Source organism: Carassius auratus, chromosome 37 (genome assembly GCF_003368295.1).
Source record: "Carassius auratus strain Wakin chromosome 37, ASM336829v1, whole genome shotgun sequence".
NCBI lineage: Eukaryota > Metazoa > Chordata > Actinopteri > Cypriniformes > Cyprinidae > Carassius > Carassius auratus.
The window spans coordinates 11,384,962-11,401,668 of NC_039279.1; the positions used below are offsets into that span (position 1 = coordinate 11,384,962).

The 16,707-nt window shown below is 35.9% G+C and overlaps 1 protein-coding gene across 1 annotated transcript in view; it reads left to right on the plus strand.

Annotated features, from left to right (window-relative positions):
• The first annotated feature begins 953 nt into the window (after window positions 1-953).
• Window positions 954-16,707, plus strand: part of svild (supervillin d) — a 129,385-nt gene continuing 113,631 nt past the window's right edge. The window contains exon 1 of the mRNA XM_026222771.1: window positions 954-1,319. The gene's annotated coding sequence lies outside the window, so the exon portion shown is untranslated. The remainder of the gene's footprint in view (window positions 1,320-16,707) is intronic.

Below are 16,707 nucleotides of genomic sequence, written 5' to 3' on the forward strand. Positions count from 1 at the left end.
TGTTTCTTTCTTTACTATTGATAAAGTTGTCCATTACATTACATTACATTACAGATTTCAGCACTATAGTTTTACTCAGTACTGCTCATTCAAAAAAAAAAAAAAAAATATATAAAAGATAATGAATGTATAAGTATACATTACACAATCTATTTAAATTAAATATTTATATATATTATAATTTAAAGATTAGGATTGCTGCTCATGTTCCATCTAAAATAAAACATACATTGTTATTAATATTATTTTAATAATAATAAAAAAAGTTTTACATAACTCAAAAGTTACCTTTTTCATATTAACAGAACATGGAAATGTGTTCTTTACATTATTTGTATTCCACAGGTGGTTTAACTGTGAAGAGTAATTAATATAATATCAATCTGGCCCAAAACTTTCTTGTATTGTAGTGCTAGCTGTGTGTCACATCAAATAATGGAAACGACAAGCAGACACATTTATTTATTTGTTGTTTGTTTGCTTGTTCATGCTAAGAGCTGATGTTAATTCATAGACTAAACAACTGTTAGAATGTCTACCCACATGAACAGAGCTGAACGTGCAGCACTGTTTTGTGTAGTATCTATAAGGCAACACCAGGTGGCACAATCGGGTTGACACCCAACAAGAAAACCTACAACCCCCCCCCCCCAAAAAAAAATAAAAAAAACTTTCTACACATTAATTATAAAAAATAAATAAATCATAAATTCTGACTGTTTTCTTTAAAAAGTGTCTATGCAATTTGTAAATAAATGTTATTTTAAATAAAGATTATATTAAATCTTAGATTCAAATTGTGTATAGAAGCATTAGAATTCCAAACTTTTCCACTGAGTACATAGGCTAACAGATGCGGTTGTTGCTTTTCGCTAGCGAATCAGTGTTTTTGAACAAATCATTCAAGTGAATGAACCGATTCAAAAGAGTCGAGTCGTTGGGATGAATCAAAATGTTAACCACTACTGGCGTGGATGGGGGTGGGATTTCAACTTTCAAACACGACAGGCTAATGCGCTCGTGTTTTGCTGTCTTTCGGAGTCTTTCTACTGTGTGTTAGTGCGAGTTTTTATGTTCGTACTCAAGGAGTAGGGCCTAGGGTGAAGTTATAATTTTAGTTTTTCAACACAAGGACATGCGGTGCTTTAATCCCGGCAGTGCTCTCTGTCGCTGATTCTTAAGACCTTAAGACCTAAAGATTGCTATGCAATTTTAGATGCTTATATATTTGGCTGTTACTTAACGCGTATTTTTTTATTTGTAAAATACTCCGGGCCTATCTATGCTGTTGTTTGATGACTCGCTGTGTTCATCTAATGGTGAGTATCTCATTCAAAAAGTGTTACATTTCTCATTGATGTGTTTACTGAAAGTTGCATATCGAGTCATGTTCTGTCTTTGCAATTATGTTATTCAGAACAGGCTTTTACTTGAACAGTATTGCTAGTTTAATATGGTTTGAAAATTGGATCAATGCCACAACTGAGAGATCAGTGAGCTAATGGGCGGAGTGTGTTGCTTAATTCAACTGAAACCAAAGGTCTCTTTTGAAATGTTCCCTGTAAATTCTTTGTTATGGCTGAATTGTGAGTCTTTTGCTTGTGTCTTTGCGTTTACTTTTTTCTTTTTCTTTTTTTTTTTTTAATATCTGATCTGTTTATCAGTTTCTTTTCTTTTTGTTGTTGAGAACATGTTCCAACTATTCAAATCATTAATCGACCTTAATTTCATGTGTTTGACTTATTGTGCCATTTCAATTCTACAACCTGTTTGTAACCCAGTCCAAGAACACCCTTGTGTGATTCATGATACAAACAAATTGTTCTCATTGAGTTCAGAGGTCTGAGTCTTAGCAAACAATGATTCCCCAATGAACTGTTTGGAAAGGGACTTCTTACAAAGACAAAGGCATTGCGAGGGAGGGAAGCTAGTAATGATTTCACTTCTCGTACAGTGTCAAAGACATTTAATGTAAGTAGTAAATAGAGTTTTACATCACTTGTGTTTGACATCAAATCATTTGTAAGCTTAGGTGAATGTTAAAGAACATTTTCAATTTTAGCATTTAAGTGTTGATATTAAAAGCTTAAAGGTGCTGTAGGGAACTTTTGTAAAAAAATATTTTTTTTACATATTTATTAAACCTGTCATAATGTCCTGACAGTAGAATATGAGACCGATAATCTGAGAAAAAAATTAAGCTCCTCTGGCTCCTCCCAGTGCTCCTATTGCCATTTGCAGAAACTCCATCGCTCCCGGTAAAAAATAACCAATCAGAGCTGCGGTCCGTAACTTTGTTTGTGTTCAAAATGTTGAAAAATGTATAGAATAAGCGAGTACACCATGAATCCATTTTCCAAACCGTGTTTTTGGCTTGTCCTGAATCACTAGGGTGCACCTATAATAAGTGTTTATATTCGGACTATTTTAGATTGCTTCGGGGGTACCGCGGCGGAGTAACCCAGTACCTTTGTGATTCTTCATAGACATAAACAGAGAGAAGTAGTTCCGGCTACGATGTTCTTCCGCAAGACGCAAGCAGTTCTGTTTGTTAACCGCTAGAGCGTCAAAAGTTCCCTACCGCAGCTTTAATATTTTTAATTTATTGAGAGTGTGTAACATCCATTCTTAGATTTTTACCTTGTGGCCTTTACTTAGCTGAGCCTGTTTAGGAAAAATGTATTTTGGAATTTTAGTGATATTATTTAGAAGTTTAATCAAATATTATTTTTAAACTCATTTATCTTCCGTATCTGGATATGAATAAAACAACAAAAATGTAGGTCCAGACTTTATCCATCAAGGGTTGATTGTTTAATGAAAAGTGAATGTTATATGTGAAAATTCACTTTTTCTATTCAGTAGCCTAACTGAAGATTAAGTACAGTAGACCGATATAGAATTTAGTGCCTAAAATACAGGCTTTGTATTTTCCACAAAGTCAAGTAGGCAAATCATTCCTGCCATTTGCATAAAGTCATAGGGTTGACAATGTGACAACAGCACAAGATTTTCACTAAAAAGTTTTGCACAAAAAAAATAATAATATTTGTTCAACCCTCATTCTGGCCTTCTGTTTGAAATGATCTGTTTTTAAAGATGAATGTATCCTTCAATGTAAACAGTCTGCAAAGTTGTTAATCAAAAAAGTGCATGATAAATACACCACCTTAACGAGTCTTCGTATTTTTTAAGTTTCTGCCTGTTACCTATTTACTACACAAGGTAACACATTTACATAATCCCCGCCTGCCCACAAAATATGAACAGTTTCGTACAGTCACCTTTATTTATATAGTGCTTTTAGCAATACAGATTGTGTCAAAGCAACTGAACAGCATTAAATAAAAAAAAGTGTGTCAGTAATGCAAAAAGGCAGTTCATCATTGAATTCAGTGATTTCATCGTCCAGCTCAGTTCAGTTTAATTATCTGTGCAATCAAGTCAACAATATTGCTGGAAATTAAGTGTCATCAACTAAGCAAGCCAGAGGCGACAGCAGCAAGTAACCAAAACTCCATTGGTGACAGAATGGAGAAAAAACCTTGGGAGAAACCAGGCTCCATCAGGGGGCCAGTTGTCCTCTGGCCAAGCTTAAGCTCAGAACTGATTTGAACAGAATGTTTCGAAATCAATGAGAAACTATTCTAATACTAAATGTATATTCTGAGAAAATTACATTTTCTAACCTTAGATGTATTTAAACCTGTTGTAGGAGAATCCAAACACAATATTAGGACACTTTAAAATACCATTTGACCTGCTCTTTAAAAGGCGGCTTCCTTAAAGGAACACCTCAAACAGAAATTAAAATTTGCCTAGCTGTAGATGAGTTTGTTCTTCATCAAAAGATGGAGATATTTAGCATTACATTACTTGCTCACCAATGGATCCTCCGCAGTGAATGGTTTCCGTCAGAATGAGAGTCTAAACAGCGTATTAAAAAAAATCACAATAAGCCTAATCCGCAAGTAATCCACATGACTCTAGTGCATCAGTTAACATTGTGTGGAAAGCTGTGTGTTTATAATAAACAGATTTATAATTGAGGTGCTTACCGCTAACTTTAAACCATTACTTTTGGCCAAAAGTTCATAATACATGATGCATCCTCCAGTGGAGAAAGTCTTGTGTTCTGTCACATCAAAATTCACCAACGTTTTTGTTTAGAACAATTTGTAAACTGTGCTTGATCTGTGCATGTTTTTTTTTTGCAAATCATTCGCCATCGTTCTCAGTAGGGATGTCAAATTTCGATTATTTCCATGATCGATCGTCGTTTAAATTAACGATCAATTAATCGATTAATCGTTAACCATAATACTGCAAAATGCGTCTATTGCAGGCACGCAGTCAGCGGTATGACAGGATGTGCAAAAGCCACACACACACACACAAAACGCTTTCTCACTTGAATTAAAGAGGTTTTAGTCTGAATAAAATGCTAGTAGCAGGATTATAAAATGAATAGATGCGATTATGATCATTTGATAAAATGAAGAGAGCGCGCCATACTTTTGAGGTCATTTTACTTTGTTGACAGTTTCCAATCCCGCACGGAGAACGCTGAACGCGCATCTTTAAATGGTTTTGTGGTGCTCGTTGTTGTATTTTAAAGCACAATTGCAATGTTTTCAACTGACATTATTGTATAAAATTATCCGAAATGTGGAGCGCGTGTGACTGTGCTGCACATTAAGTGAACTACATCGGCGCTGCTGCACCAAAACACAGTTGCTCACATTAATTTGATCCTGCTGGATTCTGTCCTAGAAAATGTCAGATTTTTAAAAACCCGCATACAGCATATTTTATTATCTTTCGCTTTTAATAACTGTTTTCGCATCTCTTACTGTGGTAAACATGGGAAGGGAAATTAAAGATTTCATGAATTAAGAATTCGTTCGATTTATTAATTTGTTCCCTTATTTCACTTAAATCATGGGTTATTTAGGGAACAAAATTAATGAAACATGGACAATTGCCACATTAATAATTCGTAGGAATGAATTAACAAGTTGTAGGAATGAATAGACTACCTGTCCTGTCACTGTGTCCCGCAGCCCTGCAAAGCGCACGATATAAAACAGTTATCTGATGAAATGATTAGTAACTACATTTCTATTGCATTTAATGTTGAAGAACTTTTATGTTGTTTCTATTTTAATGTACTTTAAAGTTTAAATCACATTAAAAGCTTAATTTGTACATTGTGAATGAATGATGATGCTTTTATATATCGTCACCGTCACTCACAGCCGCTCGCACGTGTTGAGTGCGCATGAGCCGCACGCAGCCCAACATTGAATCGGTTAACCGACCATCGATAACCTTAATCGATTGCATCTCTTATCGACAATTAATCGATCATCGATTAATCGTTGACATCCCTAGTTCTCAGTCATCGCTCCTTACAGTGTCTACACTGGACGTGAAAGTTTTAGCTTAAAGGGGGTAGGGCTGCACGATTCTGGATAAATTGAGAATCACGATTTTTTGATCTCATATAGAGATCAAGATTCTCCTACGATTCTTTATTATTATTATTACTATTAACATTATCATTATCACAAGTATATAAATTAATTATTTTATTTTGCAAGGATTCTTTAAATTGATCAAGTGTGACAAAGACATTTATAACAAAATATTTCTATTACACACAATTATTGTTCTTCTGAACTTTCTATCAAAGAAACCTGAAAAAAATCTACTCCTCTGTTTTCAACATAATAATAATAATAATAATAATGTTTTTTTTGAATGGCAAAACAGCATATTAGAATGATTTCTGAAGATCATGTGACACTGAAGACTGGAGTAATGATGCTGAAAATACAGCTGCACACCACAGAAATAAATTACATTTTAAAATACATTCAAGTGAAAGCAGTTATTTTAAATGGTAAAAATATTTCAAAACTTTACTGTTTTTGCTGTACTTTGGATCAGATAAATATAGTTTGGTGAGCAGAAGAGACTTTAAAAAACATTACACATCTTATGGTTCAAAAACTTTTGACTGGTAGTGTATGTATAATATATTTAAAACCCCAGTTTTTTTTAATATTAGAATGATGAAAAAGTTGTTTAGATCACTGATTCAACGACTCACTCATAAACCTACTACACTTGTTTCATTTCTGGATGAATCAGCGTTTTTGAACGATTCTCTTGAATGAAAAATTAATTCATTGACAAATAAATTAAGACACTTGTCGCCACCTATTGGTGAAACAATGCAATCGACACAAACGTTATTTAAAGCGCAGTACTTTCAAAAGGGGATTTGTTATATTTTGATCGCTGCCATATAGACATCAATGTTTATATTTAAACTATAAACTTTATCCCAGTATTTCTGTGATAATATAAATGACTGTAAGACAGATATAATACTGTGTAGTTGAAAAGACTGTTTGTGAAGATGTTTCTTAACCAAACATGGTAAGAGCTCTCTCTGTGTCAGCGGCAGTGTGCGCACGGATTTGAATGATCCGGTAAGACTTTGTCAAAGGTTTAACAGACTCGGGGAATTGTCGTCTTTTAGAAATGAGATCGAGAGGGTGTCTGAATCGAGATCGCGATCTTTTAACGATTAATCGTGCAGCTCTAAAAGGGGGGGGTGAAATGCTCGTTTTCACTCAATATCCTGTTAATCTTGAGTACCTATAGAGTAGTACTGCATCCTTCATAACTCCAAAAAGTCTTTAGTTTTATTATATTTATAAGAGAAAGATAGTCTGTACCGATTTTTCCCAGAAAAACACGAGTGGCTGGAGGCGTAAAGTGTGGGCGGAGCTAAAGAATCACAAGCGCGAGTAGGCTTTTGCGTTGAGAGCGTTTGGAAGCTGTGACATTACCGTGAGGGAAAAACATCATCCAAAACAAACCATGGCTAACAGTCAGATTCAGCCGTTTATTTATGATCCAGAATCAGATCCAGAGGCTGAAATTTAACAAGAGCAGCATCAGCAATGACTTCTCTATGTGGTATGTATTGAAACTATATATTTGCTTAGCGGTTTTGGAAAATGACTAAGTTCCACTTTATGTCGTCTTTTTTTTTTTTTTTTTAAGCTTACATGTGGAAAGTGCAGTTTGATGACAAAATTGGATGTTGTTTACTTGATCGTGCTTATGCTGATAGCTAAGTTAACAACACAGAGATATTTGAAGCAGTTTTACTCACCGCCTGTGGTTCCAACACTCGATCGTGACCCTTTTTCGTTGGGACTGCATTATCCTTAAGAAATAAACGATGTGCAAATCCGGCGTCAAACTGGGCCTTGTTTGTAAAACAAGCATCTTCGAAATCCAGGGAACAAACAAAAACACTTACACAACTCCGTTGATGCTCTGTAAACATAAACTCCATCCACTGGTCCCTTAATGCTGTTTTTTTTTTTGGTAATCTGTGCAGGGTTGTCTTGCCCTGGCAACCAAAAACACACTTCTTTTGTGACAATTCGGTTTCTCACTCTGATCAGTGAATGTCTCTGCTCTCAGTGCTCTGCACTACGGGAGCACGCGCTCTTTTCCGGGAGAAGTGCCCTTAGGACCCATATAAGGAAATTCCGCTCCATCTAACGTCACACAGACCCATAATCGAAAAAAACTTTCCAAAACTTGTGACAAACCGGATGAGGTATTTTTGGAACAAAAATACTCCTTCAAACTTACAACTTAATTTTTGAAACTTTGTCCATGTTTAGCATGGGAATCCAACTCTTTAACAGTGTAAAAAAACTCAGTATGCTTTAAATAGCATTTCTCCCCCCCTTTAAGACTGTCTACTAGGGCTACAACTAACGATTATTTTGATAATCGGTTAATCTGTCGATTATTATTACGATTAATCGATTAATCGGTTTATGTACTTATATTTTAGTTTTGCCCATTTTTTCCCAAGTAAATTATTAATAAAGGGTCTTTATCATTCAGCATAGATTTTTAAGAGATTTTAACCATTAGGCTATCCCTGCCAATTAATTGAAAATAATCATTATGATTACAATATATATTTTTTAATTAGTAATCATGAAAAGTATAACTTACAGCATGTGTGATATGTGATATGTCAAAGAAGTCCTTACCTACACTGTAGCTGTTTACCACTTTGGCTTACCAGAACGCCAGTAACTCCAGACTTCTTGTGGTGGCGCTTCCCAGATTGTGGATGGTCAGATGAACAGAAATTGTAATTCACAGCGAAGAAGAAATACGAGCATAATGCTAGACCAACAACAAATCAGAGATGCAACGGCATCTTATGTTTATGGAGATGAGAACTTAAAAACTGTCCCGGAATCGATCACGTTATCATTGCAGATCCCATATTGAGTCTGTAAGTAGCCTAACCTCAGGAATGCAGGTGGATTTCCCTCACTATATTAGTGAGTGACAGCAGCGCTGTGGGTCCTGTTTTATGTCAAAACTGTATGCTCTCTCTCTCTTTAGATATTACAAGTGTGCACTATGCAATGTGGACAATGGGCACCTACTAGGGCTTGGACGATAAATCAATGCAGAATCGATTCGTAGCTTAGATTTTAACAGCAGATGGCACACTAATCTTGTTTTTATCCGCACACTCAAATGCTCATGAAGAAGAGTGCTAAAGAGTGCTTGTGCGTCTGGCTGAGTCATGTAATTTCACTTCATCTTAGAATGCTTTTATGATGCAAGATTAATGAAAACAAAGCAACTGTGAACACCTTTTGCAATTCGCTTCAAACTTTTCAAATTTTATGAATGATTATTTTAGGTTCAAGTGTCTGTAATGATTTGGAAACGAGCTGAGAACGGGTGTTTCTAAAGCATCTGCTGTTCAAAACTAATCTCAGAATCAATTCAAGAAAGAATTGTGATGCATTCGGAAAATCTCAGAATCGATGCTGAATCATTTCTCGATTCGTGATGCTTTGATTTATTTTCCCAGCTTTAGCACCTACCGGTTTAAACATAAATCTGCTTTTTTTTATTATAAGAGGAGAGGAAAGCTTGAGAAAACACTCCAGGTAAAATATTGAAATGTACCAGGTATATATACATGTAAATGGTCACCATGGTTTTGCCAAGACATGTTCCTGGATCAACATTACTGTGCAAAAATATAGACCTAACCCAATCCCTACCCCTAAAACTAACCCTAGCCATAATTTTATTCCTAAAATCAGAGGGAAATGATAGGTGAATTACAGGGGTATAGAAGCATCCAACCCTAAGATTGTTAGCGTTATTTGAAAACTTATACTTCAATTCTGATTGGTGGATTGGAATGTTGTTTCAGGATCAAAAAGGATTTTTATCCAGGAACGTTGTACTTCGATAGATAGATAGAAAGATATAAATCCTACCCTCTCCAGCCGGTCCGTGAGAATATTTAAAAAATATAACCAGTCCTTTGTGTAAAAAAAATGTTGGAGACCCCTGTTATACTGCTTTAGAGTATTTATACATGTCAGGGCATGCATATGCAGCAGAAAACACAGCAAATACAGCATTCTTAAATTTAAGGCTGTTTGTTGCAGTCACTCTTTAAATCACACTTTACTAAGTGAAAAGGTCAGAGTTAAACTTTTTCTTTTGGAGTAGGGAATATTACCCTTATATTTCCATCAGTTTCTGTTTATCTGGTCTACGTCCCACCATTTCCTGTCCAGTTACAGTAATGAGTGTTAGGGCGTTCTTACAGTAAATATTTACACCGGCTCAAGTGTGGGGGTTCAATGCTGTTTAGTATTAGGAGCTCTTGTGTATAGAGCCTGAGCGGCATTGTACAGAGCCATTCTGCTTATAGTTTAACACTTGGAGTGTTAATAATGGGATGTCAGTGGAGTGATTAGAAATGTGCAAAACTAGTTTGGTTGAAGTATAAAAGCCCTGTGTATGTAAGATGCTCGGGAAAGTTGACAGAATTGTTTCGGTGTAGGAAGGTTTAACATTTGCACATGTTTTTTTTTTTTGTCCTAAGTCTTCCTGATTTAAACATTTAAATGATTAAAGCACAAGATTACAAGAAAAAGATCTTAACATGGTACTTGTGCTCAGTCTGATAAGCCACCTCAGACAATGCACAAATACCAAATTATATTCTTTCAAGTTTTATTGCGTAAAAAAAAAAAAAAAAAAATCTAAAAAAAAGTCTGTTATGTCTTAAAACTGCATTCTGTAAGTTTTGCCCAAAACTGTAAATTTTACAGTAATAAAAACTCAACTCAGTAAATTTCAACAATGCACACTGCTATTAAAATGTTTTATACCTTTAACATACTGACAACCACCATAATAATGCAGGTGGAAAAAAGAAAACCACATGAAGAATCAAAGCTCATCACAAGTACACTCTTAAATAAAGTTGCTTCAAAAGGTTCTTCACAGCGATGCCATAGAAGAACCATTTTTGATTCTACAAAGAACCATTCAGTCAAAAGTTATTTAAAGAACCTTATCTTTCTTACCTTTTTATAATCTGAAGAACCTACTTTTGGATGTTAAATGTTCTTTATGGAACCATTTAGACTAGGGCTGAAACGATTCCTTGAGTAACTCAAGTAACTTGAAAAAATGATCGAGGCAAATTCCTCTGCCTCGAAGCCTCTTTTAATTTATTTTAAATCTCACGTCAGGTTCTTCGCAATGATTTTTTAAAATGTGACAACGCGTTTATGTCACCCACAAAGTGGAAGGAGATACAAGCGCTGTGTCCGAAATCACATACTGCAAGGAGTCAGCAGTGTTTTGATTTGAGGGCATGGGCAAACATCAAGAGAACGTCGTGGTAGGGCTGGACGATTAATCAAAGTAATCGAAACCGAAATTTAGAACCTCTTAACCAACTTAATTTTCCCATGTCTGTTATTTCGGTTATTTCCTGTTAATACTTCCCCCTTAAAAGCTTGTGTTGCCACATGATTCTACCAGTCAGTGGCATAAAAGCAAAACACAGAGGTAGGGGTGTCCATGGTTAACCGGTTAACCGATTAACCGTTAAAAATCGTGTAACCGAGTGAAAAATTTTGCTCGGTTAAGTGACGTCAATGGCGTGCATTGAATTTAGTTGTAATACATTTTTGCACCACCAGAGACCGCCAGAGCGCTCCCAGACATTTGTAATGTCCACAAGAAGAAGTCATTTTTCTAATGTGAGCGGGCTAATACGAGTGACGGGGCAAAATGCAAGTATTGCAATACAGTGCGTAGATACAAGTACAACCTCGTTGTTGTAATCTCAACAGCCAACACCCGGGCATCATTAGGCCGGTCAGGACACACAGGATGCGTGGCGAAAGTATCTCAGCTGCGTGGCGTGTCTGTTTTTAATTCGGTTCCCATGTTAACAGGTTAGAGCTTGCCGACTGCCTGCGTGAGACGCGCGGCCCAGGCGCGGCTCGACGCGTGCATGCTAGAAATAGAACCGACGCCTTGTTGGAAGCGTTTCCAGGCAAAGTATAATAGGAAAATATGTTTATATGTCATTTTGTACAAAAATACATATTAATTCATGACATTTTGATATTTGAAAGTCTATAGGTTGACATAAATTCAGATATAAATGTAATTTAAATAAATAAATAATTATCGATTTTCAAATATTGTACGTGTCAAACATAGTCATAGCCTTAGCGAGGCGGCCGCGGAGTCTGCTTGTTACCTTTTGCCTTATACATTTTAGGCTTATTCTCAAATTCAGATTGTGTTAATGGGCGGCATTATTAGGCAGTTTTAATAGGACAATTTGACCGGAGAGATTACATTTTGTCGGACATTCCTTTTTTTTCGGCCAATGTCCGGAAATTACTATGGTTATGGTTACTATGGCACACTATGGTTAACCGAGTATTAACCGCTAAGGGCCTCGGTTAACGGTTAATGAAAAACTTGAGAACGTGCAGCCCTACACAGAGGTGAACGCCGGTTCAACACATAGTGATGGAGCGCGAGCGGTGATCCTTGAGTCTTCACCAAACTTTGTCAGTTGTATTTGTTTTATGGTTTGGTCATTCTAGCGATTAGACGATCGGATGTGTATTATTATATCGCGCTGTCCTGTGATTTATCACTAAAGTATCTTAGAATCTCAAAACTTATTATAGCATATTTTCCTACGTTTGAAGGAACTAGGCTATTTACAACCCCCAGCTTGACAGTAATATAGAGACGGTATGACTAATTCACACACACAATCACTCGTACTGGTACTGTTTACCTTTAATCTTTATTTATCTCTTACACCGAGCAATAAAATGTAAGAAATGTTACGAACATAGATAAAATAACTGCTGATAGTGAGCTATGATCGCTCTTTCAATAGGAAAAAATATCCCACCTTTACTAGTCGATCTCAACCATCTGGCTGAGGCCAGTCTAAAAAGACACTCAGGACAGTTGACAGAACGCTGCTGCGTGTCGACACGAAAGCGTATCATTTTCATGTGTTATTAAGCCTTGCCACTTGTAACGACACACGGAGAGAGAGCCGCATCTCACAGACAGCAACACTGAACTGAGCTCTCGTTTGCAAAGTTTTCCTTTAAGTTCCTCCTGCACCTGAACGAACAAAAACAAATCGCAGTTTAATCAAACAGAAAAGGATGTGTAAGAGCCCGTTTTAGCTCTTGTACCGACAAATACATTAAAAATAGTCTCTTAAAGTGACCACGCCTAATAGGGCTTGGGCACCGCGTTGCATTCTGGGACGTGGCGGTCATGTTGATGAACAAATAAACATACTAACGAACATACTAAATAAACACTTTCAAACAGGGCCCACTGGTACAACCTGAAGCAGGGCCCCGCAAACCCCAATTATTGCCCTGTTTACAGTACAAACCTTGTCAGTGAACTATGAGGGCAAAAAAACAAAACGGATACAAATAATCGTTCATTAATCATAATTGAGGTATAAAATGTTCAATTAATCGAGGTTTTGACTTTAGGCCGTAATCGTCCAGCCCTACGTCCTGGCGTGTGTCCATTGCAAGATAGAGCTGGCATACCACGACTAGGGCCCTATGATTTCCGCGATGCTGAAAACGCAGAGCGAATCGCGGAATCCAGTCATAAAAACGGAATTTATAGTTTAACCTGGAATGGCATGGGATTTGCCAAATTTTGAATGAATTAATCAAAAATAGGTCATTGCACTTACATCAAATCACATTATGGACTAATATCTGTAAATATTAAGCCGGAACAGTCTATTTAAATATGAATCTTGCATGTTCTGCTTGTCTCTGTTAATGAATGGAGCAGAAGCGCGACTTCCTTTATTAACACTGAAGCGCGCGTGACACTCCGGTAATTTCAGCATCTGCTGTCTCACTAAAGAAGGACGTGAACACATGAACAACATCTCCAGAACTGCTCTGACAGTCACTTCATGAGCATTTGACCATTTGATCTGAGTAAAACTAGCGACACACCACATACACAGAACTGTAAAGGTACGTCAACCCGTCAAAGTAAAAGTCTGGTTAAAGACTATTGTTCAGCAGAATGTACATAGCCTACTACTAAAAAAATCAAACATTTTTTAATCACACAACATTTCTTCGATGTTTTATTTTTAATAGTTAATCTCCTTTGTTGACCAAAAAGTTAAGTTAATTTTCAATAATTAAAAGATAAATTAAATTAATGTTTTGTGTTTAATGTTTAATGTGCATCTCAGAAAATGCTTTATTTAAAACCCCAACTGAATGGCACTTAAATGCACTTAATTCATCTGTCAACTTTATTGTCATTGTTCACAGTACAAGTACAGACAGAGAAACAATGGGTAATAATTTAATGTTTATTTTTGATGTATGCATTGCATTCTATGCATTTAAAATTAATAATAATTCTATAAAAGGAAACTTAGTTGTTCATCTTAAGAGACACAGGAGTTTTATTTTCCTGCATAATTAATATTGCACTAATCAAGCAAAAACACATTTTATCCGATTACTCGATTAATCGATGGAATTTTTGGTAGAATACTCGATTAAAATAAAATACTCAATCTCAATCTAAAATATTCAATAGCTACTGCCCTAATTTAGACAAATGTTCTTTAATGGCATAGTGAAGCACTAGGGCTGGGATAAACGATTATTTTTTAAACTATTAATCTAGCGGTTAATTTTTTCAGACCGATTTGATTTCGATTATCTCCCCATTAATTGACTACTAACAATTTATACATGTTGATTTACATATCTGAATGAAAAAAAAAAACATGAATTCCTTAACATTGCAATATATGCTTATTGCTCTTACAAAATAAAAGACTGACTAAGAATGCATTACTTTGCACTTGTATAGAGATAGCATTCAATAAAACCTTGAAGCATTGAAAACACATAGCTTACTGAAACAAGCTTACTGAACACATAGGGCCTAGCTTACTGAAAAAAGTTCTTCTTTCTAGGGATGCACCGATCATAATTTTCATGGCCGATTCCGATACCGATTTTTTACAAGCAAACTGGCCGATTCCGATACCAATTTCCGATTTTTTAAAATCTTTTAAGCAACAAACAAGAAAGAAGGAAAGTGTGTATAAAGAAGATATTTGGTATTTAATAGGCCAAACTGGCTTTTGGCTATTGAAAACAATAACTGTAACCATCTGAAATTAACAGCAGTTACTGCTCAATAAGTAGTCTACATTCAATACAACCATAGATGGTACAGACATCAGCATTTAGCTTTTGTTTTTGAATTTGGTTGAAACTACATAGAACTGGCCTTAAATAAAAGATTAACTGTAACCATGTGAAATTAAAGGCAATAACTGCATAGTTCTAAAATCCAAACAAAAAAATCAACACATTCAATAAGATGTTTCTTAATCAGCATTCAGTATTTTAGTTTTTAAATTTGGAAAAAAAAAATCTTTACCAGTGAGACTAAATAAAAGTATGCTATATAAATACATTTTCCAAAATGTTAAAATCAAATAATGTTGGTTCGAATAAAACACAGATGCAAAGTATTTCATTCATCCAATTAAAAAAAAAGAAAAGATTAATAATTCACATCTATATTATGAAAAATAAATAACTTGTTTTAAGAAAAAAAATACAGATGTGAATCATTACCCTAAAATGTTTTAATTGGATGAATGAAACACTTTTTTCAGTGTGCTACAGCAGGTGATTTTTAAATCAAATTAAGTTTAAATGTAATTTTAAGGTAAAATAAAAATAATAATTTTAATGCAGAACTGACGTTTACTTCTGGATTTTCAAACGTGTATGCAAATTCTAATAAAAAAAATAATAAAAACCTTTCCGTTTTGTCCCAGTTTAGTCCGTTTTGTTTCTCATCCAACACGTGACAAGTTGATCTGAACATGGTCTACTCGTGACCGGTACAGTAAACGCTCGCACAGCTTTAGTGCACGCAGAAAAAGGGACTCTTATTTGTGCGCCAGTACACCAACGGCTGTTCGCTTCCTGCTATCTGTGCCTCAGATATGAAGCTCTGCATTTCCAGTGCTGATCGGCTGCCGGTGTCCTGCGCACAGATTTCGAAATACTCTTCCACACAAATGACATAGCGAACAATTACAATGTAGTCTGTGCAAGCGAGTGCACTTCCGAAAAAATCGTCCGGTTCCGATTTATGGCCGGTCAACCGGTGCATCCCTACTTCTTTCAGATGAAAATAACAACAACTTGATGTCTAGCATTCAATAAAAAAGGTCACCCAAAATACTTGTTTAGAACAATTGAAAGAATACAGTAACCAATGTAAACTTGAGGGCTTTAAGCTAATACAGAGAGTGCTTTTCCACTAAATATAAAAATAAAAATTAACAGTGGGAGCCAGCAGCCTGTCATGGAGAAAAACAAAATCTCAGAATGCTCCACGTGAAACTTTGGCGTTCCGCCCTTTTTCTATCGTGTCTAATGATTTTGGTTAATATGCACGAGGGAGAAAGAGAGAGAGAGAGCAAGACTGCGCTTGTGTAGTTTGAAGACTGTGAGTGCGTGAGCGGGCGTGAAACTTTGGCGTTTCGCCCTTTTTCTATCGTGTTTAATGATTTGGATTAATATGCACAAGGTAGAGAGAGCAAGAAGCGCTCGTGTTGTTTGACGACTGTGAGTGTGCGCGCACAGCCGGGTCTCTCTCTCGTACACGCACTGTCAGGCGCAGCAGTCATTCTATTCTACATCACTCACCGATCAAATAAGGCTTTGACAGCTGCCAAAAAAAAGATCAATGCAGAAAAACCCCTGGATTGGTTATATAACGTTGGACAGAATGTTGATCCGGCCATCTGTTTTATTTTAGAGAAATAAAAACAGGCCGACGAATCGATGCGCATATTTTGCGTCTACGTATTTTTTACGTCTACGTCATCGATGACCTCTACGCGTTGTCCCAGCCCTATGAAGCACCTTTATTTTAAAGAGTGTAGTCTGTAACAAGCAGAAGTATACACTAATATATAAAAGGTGGACGGAGTCATTCATGCAAACATTAAACATCATCATGAAAACACACATAACACTTAAATGATGCAAAGAAACATTCATTAAACAACAGAAAACATAAGATAAAGCACAAACGTACAACTGATAACAAAACCTATAAAAAAAAAACGCACATGATTATTTAGCCCCTTAACTGTCAACCATGTCCTGAATACGGGACACCTACTAGGGCTGGGGGATATGGAGCAAAAAAATATATCTCAATATATTTTGCTAT